Source organism: Telmatherina bonti, assembly GCF_933228915.1.
Source record: "Telmatherina bonti genome assembly, chromosome: 24".
In the NCBI taxonomy this organism is placed as follows: Eukaryota; Metazoa; Chordata; class Actinopteri; order Atheriniformes; family Telmatherinidae; genus Telmatherina; species Telmatherina bonti.
The window spans coordinates 619,016-634,015 of NC_136633.1; the positions used below are offsets into that span (position 1 = coordinate 619,016).

The 15,000-nt window shown below is 54.5% G+C and overlaps 1 protein-coding gene across 1 annotated transcript in view; it reads right to left on the minus strand.

The window, feature by feature from the left end:
* The window catches only part of LOC306773876 (zinc finger protein GLI2-like), a gene marked incomplete at both ends in the record, with an annotated part of 310,055 nt that overhangs the window by 32,282 nt on the left and 262,773 nt on the right, over nt 1-15,000 (minus strand). The gene's annotated exons all lie outside the window — the stretch shown is intronic.

The following is a 15,000-nucleotide window of genomic DNA, read 5'->3' on the forward strand; positions in this document are numbered from 1 at the left end:
AGACGACGTTGGACCGATCGCTGGTGGAGACGGGATGAAGACGACGTTGGACCGATCGCTGGTGGAGACGGGATGAAGACGACGTTGGACCGATCGCTGGTGGAGACGGGATGAAGACGACGTTGGACCGATCGCTGGTGGAGACGGGATGAAGACGACGTTGGACCGATCGCTGTTGGGGATGGGATGAAGACGACGTTGGACCGTTCGCTGTTTGGGATGGGATGAAGACGACGTTGGACCGATCGCTGGTGGAGACGGGATGAAGACGACGTTGGACCGATCGCTGTTTGGGATGGGATGAAGACGACGATGGACCGATCGCTGGTGGAGACGGGATGAAGACGACGTTGGACCGATCGCTGTTGGGGACGATCTCAGAGAGGAGACGGGATGAAGACAACGTTGGAACCATCGCTGTTTGGGACGGGATGAAGACAACGTTGGACCCATTGCTGGTAGGGACAGGATGAAGACGACGTTGGACCGATCACTGTTGGAGACAATCTAAGAGAGGAGACGGGATGAAGACAACGTTGGAACCATCGCTGTTTGGGACGGGATAAAGACAACGTTGGAACCATCGCTGTTGGGGACGATCTTAGAGAGGAGACGGGATGAAGACGACGTTGGACCCATCGCTGGTAGGGACAGGGTGAAGACGACGTTGGACCGATCGCTGGTGGGGACGGGATGAAGACGACGTTGGACCGATCGCTGTTGGGAACGGGATGAAGACGACGTTGGACCGATCGCTGTTTGGGATGGGATGAAGACGACGTTGGACCGATCGCTGTTGGGGACGGGATGAAGACAACGTTGGAACCATCGCTGTTTGGGACGGGATGAAGACAACGTTGGACCCATCGCTGGTAGGGACAGGATGAAGACGACGTTGGACCGATCACTGTTGGAGACAATCTAAGAGAGGAGACGGGATGAAGACAACGTTGGAACCATCGCTGTTTGGGACGGGATAAAGACAACGTTGGAACCATCGCTGTTGGGGACGATCTTAGAGAGGAGACGGGATGAAGACGACGTTGGACCCATCGCTGGTAGGGACAGGGTGAAGACGACGTTGGACCGATCGCTGGTGGGGACGGGATGAAGACGACGTTGGACCGATCGCTGTTGGGAACGGGATGAAGACGACGTTGGACCGATTGCTGTTAGGGACGATCTTAGAGAGGAGACGGATGAAGACGACGTTGGACCCATCGCTGGTAGGGACAGGATGAAGACGACGTTGGAACCATTGCTTTTTGGGATGGGATGAAGACGACGTTGGACCAATCGCTATTGGAGATGGGATAAAGACGATGTTGGATTGATCGCTGTTTGGGACGGGATGAAGACGACGTTGGACCGATCGCTGGTGGAGACGGGATGAAGACGACGTTGGACCGATCGCTGTTGGGGATGTGATGAAGACGACGTTGGACCGATCGCTGTTGGGGATGGGATGAAGACGACGTTGGACCGATCGCTGTTGGGGATGGGATGAAGACGACGTTGGACCGATCGCTGTTGGGGATGGGATGAAGACGACGTTGGACCGATCGCTGTTGGGGACGGGATGAAAACGACGTTGGACCGATCGCTGTTTGGGATGGGATGAAGACGACGTTGGACCGATCGCTGTTGGGGACGGGATGAAGACGACGTTGGACCGATCGCTGTTGGGGATGGGATGAAGACGACGTTGGACCGATCGCTGTTTGGGACGGGATGAAGACGACGTTGGACCGATCGCTGTTTGGGATGGGATGAAGACGACGTTGGACCGATCGCTGGTGGGGACGGGATGAAGACGACGTTGGACCGATCGCTGGTGGGGACGGGATGAAGACGACGTTGGACCGATCGCTGTTGGGAACGGGATGAAGACGACGTTGGACCGATTGCTGTTAGGGACGATCTTTGAGAGGAGACGGATGAAGACGACGTTGGACCCATCGCTGGTAGGGACAGGATGAAGACGACGTTGGACCGATTACTGTTGGAGACAATCTAAGAGAGGAGACGGGATGAAAACAACGTTGGACCGATCGCTGGTGGAGACGGGATGAAGACGACGTTGGACCGATCGCTGGTGGAGACGGGATGAAGACGACGTTGGACCGATCGCTGTTGGGGATGGGATGAAGACGACGTTGGACCGATCGCTGTTTGGGATGGGATGAAGACGACGTTGGACCGATCGCTGTTTGGGATGGGATGAAGACGACGATGGACCGATCGCTGGTGGAGACGGGATGAAGACGACGTTGGACCGATCGCTGTTGGGGACGATCTCAGAGAGGAGACGGGATGAAGACAACGTTGGAACCATCGCTGTTTGGGACGGGATGAAGACAACGTTGGACCCATTGCTGGTAGGGACAGGATGAAGACGACGTTGGACCGATCACTGTTGGAGACAATCTAAGAGAGGAGACGGGATGAAGACAACGTTGGAACCATCGCTGTTTGGGACGGGATAAAGACAACGTTGGAACCATCGCTGTTGGGGACGATCTTAGAGAGGAGACGGGATGAAGATGACGTTGGACCGATCGCTGGTAGGGACAGGGTGAAGACGACGTTGGACCGATCGCTGGTGGGGACGGGATGAAGACGACGTTGGACCGATCGCTGTTGGGAACGGGATGAAGACGACGATTGACCGATCGCTGTTTGGGATGGGATGAAGACGACGTTGGACCGATCGCTGTTGGGGACGGGATGAAGACAACGTTGGAACCATCGCTGTTTGGGACGGGATGAAGACAACGTTGGACCCATCGCTGGTAGGGACAGGATGAAGACGACGTTGGACCGATCACTGTTGGAGACAATCTAAGAGAGGAGACGGGATGAAGACAACGTTGGAACCATCGCTGTTTGGGACGGGATAAAGACAACGTTGGAACCATCGCTGTTGGGGACGATCTTAGAGAGGAGACGGGATGAAGACGACGTTGGACCCATCGCTGGTAGGGACAGGGTGAAGACGACGTTGGACCGATCGCTGGTGGGGACGGGATGAAGACGACGTTGGACCGATCACTGTTGGAGACAATCTAAGAGAGGAGACGGGATGAAGACAACGTTGGAACCATCGCTGTTTGGGACGGGATAAAGACAACGTTGGAACCATCGCTGTTGGGGACGATCTTAGAGAGGAGACGGGATGAAGACGACGTTGGACCCATCGCTGGTAGGGACAGGGTGAAGACGACGTTGGACCGATCGCTGGTGGGGACGGGATGAAGACGACGTTGGAACCATCGCTGTTGGGGACGATCTTAGAGAGGAGACGGGATGAAGACGACATTGGACCCATCGCTGGTAGGGACAGGGTGAAGACGACGTTGGACCGATCGCTGGTGGGGACGGGATGAAGACGACGTTGGACAGATCGCTGTTGGGAACGGGATGAAGACGACGTTGGACCGATTGCTGTTAGGGACGATCTTAGAGAGGAGACGGATGAAGACGACGTTGGACCCATCGCTGGTAGGGACAGGATGAAGACAACGTTGGAACCATCGCTTTTTGGGATGGGATGAAGACGACGTTGGACCAATCGCTATTGGAGACGGGATAAAGACGATGTTGGATTGATCGCTGTTTGGGACGGGATGAAGACGACGTTGGACCGATCGCTGGTGGAGACGGGATGAAGACGATGTTGGACCGATCACTGTTGGAGACAATCTAAGAGAGGAGATGGGATGAAGACAACGTTGGACCGATCGCTGTTGGGGATGGGATGAAGACGACGTTGGACCGATCGCTGTTGGGGATGGGATGAAGACGACGTTGGACCGATCGCTGTTGGGGACGGGATGAAGACGACGTTGGACCGATCGCTGTTGGGGATTGGATGAAGACAACGTTGGACCGATCGCTGTTGGGGATGGGATGAAGACGACGTTGGACCGATCGCTGTTGGGGATTGGATGAAGACGACGTTGGACCGATCGCTGTTGGGAATGGGATGAAGACGACGTTGGACCGATCGCTGTTGGGGATGGGATGAAGACGACGTTGGACCGATCGCTGTTGGGGATGGGATGAAGACGACGTTGGACCGATCGGTGTTGGGGACGGGATGAAGACGACGTTGGACCGATCGCTGTTGGGGACGGGATGAAGACGACGTTGGACCGATCGCTGTTGGGGACGGGATGAAGACGACGTTGGACCGATCGCTGTTGGGGATTGGATGAAGACAACGTTGGACCGATCGCTGTTGGGGATGGGATGAAGACGACGTTGGACCGATCGCTGTTGGGGACGGGATGAAGACGACGTTGGACCGATCGCTGTTGGGGATTGGATGAAGACGACGTTGGACCGATCGCTGTTGGGGATTGGATGAAGACGACGTTGGACCGATCGCTGTTGGGGAAGGGATGAAGACGACGTTGGACCGATCGCTGTTGGGGATGGGATGAAGACGACGTTGGACCGATCGCTGTTGGGGACGGGATGAAGACGACGTTGGACCGATCGCTGTTTGGGATGGGATGAAGACGACGTTGGATCGATCGCTGTTGGGGACGGGATGAAGACGACGTTGGACCGATCGCTGTTGGGGATGGGATGAAGACGACGTTGGACCGATCGCTGTTGGGGATGGGATGAAGACGACGTTGGACCGATCGCTGTTTGGGACGGGATGAAGACGACGTTGGACCGATCGCTGTTTGGGGACGGGATGAAGACGACGTTGGACCAATCGCTGTTTGGGATGGGATGAAGACGACGTTGGACCGATCGATGTTTGGGATGGGATGAAGACGACGTTGGACCGATCGATGTTTGGGATGGGATGAAGACGACGTTGGACCGATCGCTGTTTGGGATGGGATGAAGACGACGTTGGACCGATCGCTGTTGGGGACGGGATGAAGACGACGTTGGACCGATCGCTGTTGGGGATGGGATGAAGACGACGTTGGACCGATCGCTGTTGGGGATGGGATGAAGACGACGTTGGACCGATCGCTGTTGGGGACGGGATGAAGACGACGTTGGACCGATCGCTGTTGGGGATGGGATGAAGACGACGTTGGACCGATCGCTGTTGGGGACGGGATGAAGACGACGTTGGACCGATCGCTGTTTGGGATGGGATGAAGACGACGTTGGACCGATCGCTGTTGGGGATGGGATGAAGACGACGTTGGACCGATCGCTGTTGGGGATGGGATGAAGACGACGTTGGACCGATCGCTGTTGGGGACGGGATGAAGACGACGTTGGACCGATCGCTGTTGGGGATGGGATGAAGACGACGTTGGACCGATCGCTGTTTGGGACGGGATGAAGACGACGTTGGACCGATCGCTGTTTGGGGACGGGATGAAGACGACGTTGGACCAATCGCTGTTTGGGATGGGATGAAGACGACGTTGGACCGATCGATGTTTGGGATGGGATGAAGACGACGTTGGACCGATCGATGTTTGGGATGGGATGAAGACGACATTGGACCGATCGCTGTTTGGGATGGGATGAAGACGACGTTGGACCGATCGCTGGTAGGGACAGGATGAAGACGACGTTGGACCGATCACTGTTGGAGACAATCTAAGAGAGGAGACGGGATGAAGACAACGTTGGAACCATCGCTGTTTGGGATGGGATGAAGACGACGTTGGACCAATCGCTATTGGAGACGGGATAAAGACGATGTTGGACTGATCGCTGTTTGGGACGGGATGAAGACGACGTTGGACCGATCGCTGGTGGGGACGGGATAAAGACGACTTTGGACCGATCGCTGTTTGGGATGGGATGAAGACGACGTTGGACCGATCGCTGCTGGGGATGGGATGAAGACGACGTTGGACCGATCGCTGTTGGGGATGGGATGAAGACGACGTTGGACCGATCGCTGTTGGGGACGGGATGAAGACGACGTTGGACCGATCGCTGCTGGGGATGGGATGAAGACGACGTTGGACCGATCGCTGTTGGGGATGGGATGAAGACGACGTTGGACCGATCGCTGTTGGGGACGGGATGAAGACGACGTTGGACCGATCGCTGTTGGGGATGGGATGAAGACGACGTTGGACCGATCGCTGTTGGGGATGGGATGAAGATGACGTTGGACCGATCGCTGTTTGGGATGGGATGAAGACGACGTTGGACCGATCGCTGTTGGGGACGGGATGAAGACGACGTTGGACCGATCGCTGTTTGGGACGGGATGAAGACGACGTTGGACCGATCGCTGTTGGGGACGGGATGAAGACGACGTTGGACCAATCGCTGTTTGGGATGGGATGAAGACGACGTTGGACCGATCGATGTTTGGGATGGGATGAAGACGACGTTGGACCGATCGATGTTTGGGATGGGATGAAGACGACATTGGACCGATCGCTGTTTGGGATGGGATGAAGACGACGTTGGACCGATCGCTGTTGGGGACGGGATGAAGACGACGTTGGACCGATCGCTGTTGGGGATGGGATGAAGACGACGTTGGACCGATCGCTGTTGGGGATGGGATGAAGACGACGTTGGACCGATCGCTGTTGGGGATGGGATGAAGACGACGTTGGACCGATCGCTGTTGGGGACGGGATGAAGACGACGTTGGACCGATCGCTGTTTGGGATGGGATGAAGACGACGTTGGACCGATCGCTGTTGGGGATGGGATGAAGACGACGTTGGACCGATCGCTGTTGGGGATGGGATGAAGACGACGTTGGACCGATCGCTGTTGGGGACGGGATGAAGACGACGTTGGACCGATCGCTGTTGGGGATGGGATGAAGACGACGTTGGACCGATCGCTGTTTGGGACGGGATGAAGACGACGTTGGACCGATCGCTGTTTGGGGACGGGATGAAGACGACGTTGGACCAATCGCTGTTTGGGATGGGATGAAGACGACGTTGGACCGATCGATGTTTGGGATGGGATGAAGACGACGTTGGACCGATCGATGTTTGGGATGGGATGAAGACGACATTGGACCGATCGCTGTTTGGGATGGGATGAAGACGACGTTGGACCGATCGCTGGTAGGGACAGGATGAAGACGACGTTGGACCGATCACTGTTGGAGACAATCTAAGAGAGGAGACGGGATGAAGACAACGTTGGAACCATCGCTGTTTGGGATGGGATGAAGACGACGTTGGACCAATCGCTATTGGAGACGGGATAAAGACGATGTTGGACTGATCGCTGTTTGGGACGGGATGAAGACGACGTTGGACCGATCGCTGGTGGGGACGGGATAAAGACGACTTTGGACCGATCGCTGTTTGGGATGGGATGAAGACGACGTTGGACCGATCGCTGCTGGGGATGGGATGAAGACGACGTTGGACCGATCGCTGTTGGGGATGGGATGAAGACGACGTTGGACCGATCGCTGTTGGGGATGGGATGAAGACGACGTTGGACCGATCGCTGTTGGGGATGGGATGAAGATGACGTTGGACCGATCGCTGTTTGGGATGGGATGAAGACGACGTTGGACCGATCGCTGTTGGGGACGGGATGAAGACGACGTTGGACCGATCGCTGTTTGGGATGGGATGAAGACGACGTTGGACCGATCGCTGTTGGGGATGGGATGAAGACGACGTTGGACCGATCGCTGTTGGGGATGGGATGAAGACGACGTTGGACCGATCGCTGTTTGGGACGGGATGAAGACGACGTTGGACCGATCGCTGTTTGGGGACGGGATGAAGACGACGTTGGACCAATCGCTGTTTGGGATGGGATGAAGACGACGTTGGACCGATCGATGTTTGGGATGGGATGAAGACGACGTTGGACCGATCGATGTTTGGGATGGGATGAAGACGACATTGGACCGATCGCTGTTTGGGATGGGATGAAGACGACGTTGGACCGATCGCTGTTGGGGACGGGATGAAGACGACGTTGGACCGATCGCTGTTGGGGATGGGATGAAGACGACGTTGGACCGATCGCTGTTGGGGATGGGATGAAGACGACGTTGGACCGATCGCTGTTGGGGACGGGATGAAGACGACGTTGGACCGATCGCTGTTGGGGATGGGATGAAGACGACGTTGGACCGATCGCTGTTGGGGACGGGATGAAGACGACGTTGGACCGATCGCTGTTTGGGATGGGATGAAGACGACGTTGGACCGATCGCTGTTGGGGATGGGATGAAGACGACGTTGGACCGATCGCTGTTGGGGATGGGATGAAGACGACGTTGGACCGATCGCTGTTGGGGACGGGATGAAGACGACGTTGGACCGATCGCTGTTTGGGATGGGATGAAGACGACGTTGGACCGATCGCTGTTGGGGACGGGATGAAGACGACGTTGGACCGATCGCTGTTTGGGATGGGATGAAGACGACGTTGGACCGATCGCTGTTGGGGATGGGATGAAGACGACGTTGGACCGATCGCTGTTGGGGATGGGATGAAGACGACGTTGGACCGATCGCTGTTTGGGACGGGATGAAGACGACGTTGGACCGATCGCTGTTTGGGGACGGGATGAAGACGACGTTGGACCAATCGCTGTTTGGGATGGGATGAAGACGACGTTGGACCGATCGATGTTTGGGATGGGATGAAGACGACGTTGGACCGATCGATGTTTGGGATGGGATGAAGACGACATTGGACCGATCGCTGTTTGGGATGGGATGAAGACGACGTTGGACCGATCGCTGGTAGGGACGGGATGAAGACGACGTTGGACCGATCACTGTTGGAGACAATCTAAGAGAGGAGACGGGATGAAGACAACGTTGGAACCATCGCTGTTTGGGATGGGATGAAGACGACGTTGGACCAATCGCTATTGGAGACGGGATAAAGACGATGTTGGACTGATCGCTGTTTGGGACGGGATGAAGACGACGTTGGACCGATCGCTGGTGGGGACGGGATAAAGACGACTTTGGACCGATCGCTGTTTGGGATGGGATGAAGACGACGTTGGACCGATCGCTGCTGGGGATGGGATGAAGACGACGTTGGACCGATCGCTGTTGGGGATGGGATGAAGACGACGTTGGACCGATCGCTGTTGGGGACGGGATGAAGACGACGTTGGACCGATCGCTGTTGGGGATGGGATGAAGACGACGTTGGACCGATCGCTGTTGGGGATGGGATGAAGATGACGTTGGACCGATCGCTGTTTGGGATGGGATGAAGACGACGTTGGACCGATCGCTGTTGGGGACGGGATGAAGACGACGTTGGACCGATCGCTGTTGGGGACGGGATGAAGACGACGTTGGACCGATCGCTGTTGGGGACGGGATGAAGACGACGTTGGACCGATCGCTGTTGGGGACGGGATGAAGACGACGTTGGACCGATCGCTGTTGGGGACGGGATGAAGACGACGTTGGACCGATCGCTGTTGGGGACGGGATGAAGACGACGTTGGACCGATCGCTTTTGGGGATTGGATGAAGACGACGTTGGACCGATCGCTGTTGGGGATGGGATGAAGACGACGTTGGACCGATCGCTGTTGGGGACGGGATGAAGACGACGTTGGACCGATCGCTGTTGGGGACGGGATGAAGACGACGTTGGACCGATCGCTGTTGGGGATTGGATGAAGACAACGTTGGACCGATCGCTGTTGGGGATGGGATGAAGACGACGTTGGACCGATCGCTGTTGGGGATGGGATGAAGACGACGTTGGACCGATCGCTGTTGGGGATGGGATGAAGACGACGTTGGACCGATCGCTGTTGGGGATGGGATGAAGACGACGTTGGACCGATCGCTGTTGGGGATGGGATGAAGACGACGTTGGACCGATCGCTGTTTGGGACGGGATGAAGACGACGTTGGACCGATCGCTGTTTGGGGACGGGATGAAGACGACGTTGGACCAATCGCTGTTTGGGATGGGATGAAGACGACGTTGGACCGATCGATGTTTGGGATGGGATGAAGACGACGTTGGACCGATCGATGTTTGGGATGGGATGAAGACGACATTGGACCGATCGCTGTTTGGGATGGGATGAAGACGACGTTGGACCGATCGCTGGTAGGGACGGGATGAAGACGACGTTGGACCGATCACTGTTGGAGACAATCTAAGAGAGGAGACGGGATGAAGACAACGTTGGAACCATCGCTGTTTGGGACGGGATGAAGACGACGTTGGACCGATCGCTGGTGGGGATGGGATGAAGACGACGTTGGACCGATCGCTGTTGGGGATGGGATGAAGACGACGTTGGACCGATCGCTGTTGGGGACGGGATGAAGACGACGTTGGACCGATCGCTGTTGGGGATGGGATGAAGACGACGTTGGACCGATCGCTGTTGGGGACGGGATGAAGACGACGTTGGACCGATCGCTGTTTGGGATGGGATGAAGACGACGTTGGACCGATCGCTGTTGGGGATGGGATGAAGACGACGTTGGACCGATCGCTGTTGGGGACGGGATGAAGACGACGTTGGACTGATCGCTGTTTGGGATGGGATGAAGACGACGTTGGACCGATCGCTGTTTGGGATGGGATGAAGACGACGTTGGACCGATCGCTGTTGGGGATGGGATGAAGACGACGTTGGACCGATCGCTGTTGGGGACGGGATGAAGACGACGTTGGACTGATCGCTGTTGGGGATGGGATGAAGACGACGTTGGACCGATCGCTGGTGGAGACGGGATGAAGACGACGTTGGACCGATCGCTGGTGGAGATGGGATGAAGACGACGTTGGACCGATCGCTGGTGGAGACGGGATGAAGACGACGTTGGACCGATCGCTGGTGGAGACGGGATGAAGACAACGTTGGACCGATCGCTGGTGGAGACGGGATGAAGACGACATTGGACCGATCGCTGTTTGGGATGGGATGAAGACGACGTTGGAACCATCGCTGTTTGGGATGGGATGAAGACGACGTTGGAACCATCGCTGTTTGGGATGGGATGAAGACGACGTTGGACCAATCGCTATTGGAGACGGGATAAAGACGATGTTGGACTGATCGCTGTTTGGGACGGGATGAAGACGACGTTGGACCGATCGCTGGTGGGGACGGGATAAAGACGACTTTGGACCGATCGCTGTTTGGGATGGGATGAAGACGACGTTGGACCGATCGCTGCTGGGGATGGGATGAAGACGACGTTGGACCGATCGCTGTTTGGGATGGGATGAAGACGACGTTGGACCGATCGCTGTTTGGGACGGGATGAAGACGACGTTGGACCGATCGCTGTTGGGGATGGGATGAAGACGACGTTGGACCGATCGCTGTTTGGGATGGGATGAAGACGACGTTGGACCGATCGCTGTTTGGGACGGGATGAAGACGACGTTGGACCGATCGCTGTTTGGGATGGGATGAAGACGACGTTGGACCGATCGCTGTTTGGGATGGGATGAAGACGACGTTGGACCGATCGCTGTTGGGGATGGGATGAAGACGACGTTGGACCGATCGCTGTTTGGGATGGGATGAAGACGACGTTGGACCGATCGCTGTTTGGGATGGGATGAAGACGACGTTGGACCGATCGCTGTTGGGGATTGGATGAAGACGACGTTGGACCGATCGCTGTTGGGGATTGGATGAAGACGACGTTGGACCGATCGCTGTTGGGGACGGGATGAAGACGACGTTGGACCGATCGCTGTTGGGGACGGGATGAAGACGACGTTGGACCGATCGCTGTTGGGGATTGGATGAAGACGACGTTGGACCGATCGCTGTTGGGGATTGGATGAAGACGACGTTGGACCGATCGCTGTTGGGGACGGGATGAAGACGACGTTGGACCGATCGCTGTTGGGGACGGGATGAAGACGACGTTGGACCGATCGCTGTTGGGGACGGGATGAAGACGACGTTGGACCGATCGCTGTTGGGGATTGGATGAAGACAACGTTGGACCGATCGCTGTTGGGGACGGGATGAAGACGACGTTGGACCGATCGCTGTTGGGGATTGGATGAAGACGACGTTGGACCGATCGCTGTTGGGGATTGGATGAAGACGACGTTGGACCGATCGCTGTTGGGGATTGGATGAAGACGACGTTGGACCGATCGCTGTTGGGGACGGGATGAAGACGACGTTGGACCGATCGCTGTTGGGGACGGGATGAAGACGACGTTGGACCGATCGCTGTTGGGGATTGGATGAAGACGACGTTGGACCGATCGCTGTTGGGGATGGGATGAAGACGACGTTGGACCGATCGCTGTTGGGGATTGGATGAAGACGACGTTGGACCGATCGCTGTTGGGGATGGGATGAAGACGACGTTGGACCGATCGCTGTTGGGGATGGGATGAAGACAACAGTTTTAAAAGACTAAACTTTCCAGAAATTTTCATCCGACATCCGTTCAGATCTTTTTTCCCTCAGAAGAAGAAGAAAGGAACTTTTTCTTTCCTGTCCATTTTTCTACGACCGTGTTTCCTTTTTTTGGTGTCTAAGACTGAAAGTGTGTCATAATGATGTTTAACAGATGAGTACACACACAGATGTTTAGGGCTGGAACATGTGGTGTCGCACGCCTCCCACAAACACACACACACACACACACTCCAACACAACGTGCTGACTGCAGCATGTTCGTCTCTGCCCCACACACACCGGCTTCATCAATTCTGGTGGCCCCAGGACGACTGTGAGCGGCGCCATCCCCATGCATCACCCTAAAGCTGCCTCGCTATCGCACAGGAGACGCAAATTTGTCAAAAGGAAAAGAAAAAAGCTCCTCAGATGACAATAAAGCCTGGCTAATATTTCATGAGAACGAGGTGTTGTGGCACAGTTTACAGTGGCCGGGAAGGGACGGTGGGGAGACATGACCAAATGAATGGATGCAAAGCTCTTATCACAGAGTTTTTCCTTACATGGAGGTCACGGGAGGCTGTGGCCCCCAGGGGCCACAAGGATCAGGCGTCTGAATGGGAAACAGATGCTACCAGGAGTCCTCGGTGTACAGAAGCTTCTTAGCATCCAGCAGAGGTGGTCCCCAAACATCCATGGAAATATCGTAGAAAGGCTAAAATATCTTGTTTTCATAGAGTTTAGATCAGACAAAATCTCGGTTTTATTTTTTAGTAGAAGTCCAGTAGAAATGTGGCCATCCTCTTCGTCCTGACTGTGGAGACAACGTTTCAGTTGTTGGAAAGCATCAAAGTCTAAATCACATGCTGAATTCCTTTAGGCCGAAAAAACAGTGAAATTCCTCCGGTGGTGCAACACAAGTCGTGTCGCTGAAACAGCCTGAATTAATGAAAGTTTAATAATATTCTCATATTTTCCGGATCTTTTTGGGCCCATATCAAGTCGAGGGCCCAGGAAACGTCCTAACTTCCCCCCTTCCCCCCTCTGTTTACCACACATCCACTAAAACCGGAGTTTGTGTGTGCAAACAGAATTTTGCATGTGGGGGTGAACCACGGTTAGCAGGTGATTTACTAAAAGTGATGAATAGATGACAGGTGCAAACATGTTGTATTCTGTATTTAAAGAGGGTTTTGTGAGTGACACGGTTTGCAGCATGTAGAGTCTGGAGAGAAAACATGACCTGCAGCATAGAAACACAAAGAAACGCTACACGGAGCACATTCATGAAAGAGGTGAAACTGTCGGTAAAACGATGCCGATGGGATGGAGTGAAAAGATGGTAGGAAGTAAAATGTCTCCAAACAGTATTTACTGTTGTCTTTAAAAAAGAAAACAAACATCTTGTTTTCATTTTTCCAAAGGATTTCATAGACCGACCCACCAGCCCGCCATCTGAAACTGAATCAGACTAAAACTTATTTCCTAAAATAATCAAGATTCTTTGCACGTGGGGCACCATCAATTGCTCCTAATACTCTAAGAAATCCAGCTACTGGGGAGAAACTGTTCCGTTTCTCAGACTGCAGAGTCTGTTTAACCCAACTGTGACCACCTGGTGAGACAAGGCCTTTAGCACTGAGACAGTCTGGATTCCAGCTCCGACACCAATATCTGCAGGCATGCAGGACTCTCCACATCCATCCTGAGCTCCTACAACAGCCTCAAAATGCTGATTACATGATATGTTTTCATTATTGTTTCCTCCTCCATTACCAAAGTACTGACATGAGTGTGAAAAGGCGTTCTCTAGCTCCGACGCGTCCTCTTGTCACAAGAACCGTAACCATGTCACACACCGGCTCTGGGCACGGCCGTCTGAAACGTTACATTCATTGCTTCTATGATGTCAGGTTTCATCACATTGCAGAAAACAAAAGAATATGTTGGGATTTTCTGCTGCCAACACATGTGAACACCCCATAATAAATAATAACTGTCTGGCTGCTGTTAGGACATTAGTTTGCATTTTTTGATGCGTGAAGCGAGTTTGCACGTTTTAGTCTGAAGCATCCATATCAGCCCAGTGAACACTGTATCACTGCACTGTATCAGCCCAGGTTAGGTCCAAACCACACAGGCATGTAACCCCCCCCTCCACAAAGGCAAGGCATGATGTGCTTCAACCGTGGGTACAGACCGAGACATGTCCCCCACAGACATGACAAAAGCTGTGATTTCCAACGACAGCTACATCCCCCGTTGCTTGTGGCTTCTGGAACAACCGTTCCAGTCTGCAGGGAACAAAGCAGGATTCATCAGTTTGTTGATAAATGTCTCAGACCTTCAGGTCCTGGTCCAGACTGAGAGCTGGATCTGTCCAGAAAACAGATATTCCAGCTGCTCTTTGTGTCAGTGCAGAACTCAAACACCTCCCTCTGCTAACGGAGGAGGAGGTGGCACGTCGCTCCATTCCATGGCTAACTCCTCCTCACTCCGATACCACACACTTAGGGTCTCTCCGGACGTTGCTGCTTGCATTCTGGTCGTATCCCGGCCTCGAGGAGGTCCTACAGATGGTCTAGTCTCTGAACTGGACATGTTACTCTGGACTGGACATTCCTGATCATGACACACAGCAAACTGGGAGACATGAACATGGACGGTAGCAGAAAGGCTTCCTGGCT